The following is a 215-nucleotide window of genomic DNA, read 5'->3' on the forward strand; positions in this document are numbered from 1 at the left end:
GGCCATAGCAGGCCAGATGTGCTTGGGCCCCCCTCTTTCTGCAGTACCCAGTTCTGTCCCCGCGGGTGCACTGCACTGGGGGTGCAGGCCCAAGGGGCAGCCCCCCACATCCCTCTCCAACCAGTTCCGCCACTCACAATATGGCAGCCCTCGCCTCACGCCAGGCTCCCTCCCGGTGCGCCACACTCAAGATGGCAGCTCCCTGCGCGCAGACC

Source organism: Eurypyga helias, unplaced genomic scaffold (genome assembly GCF_000690775.1).
Source record: "Eurypyga helias isolate BGI_N326 unplaced genomic scaffold, ASM69077v1 scaffold30724, whole genome shotgun sequence".
Classification (NCBI taxonomy): Eukaryota; Metazoa; Chordata; class Aves; order Eurypygiformes; family Eurypygidae; genus Eurypyga; species Eurypyga helias.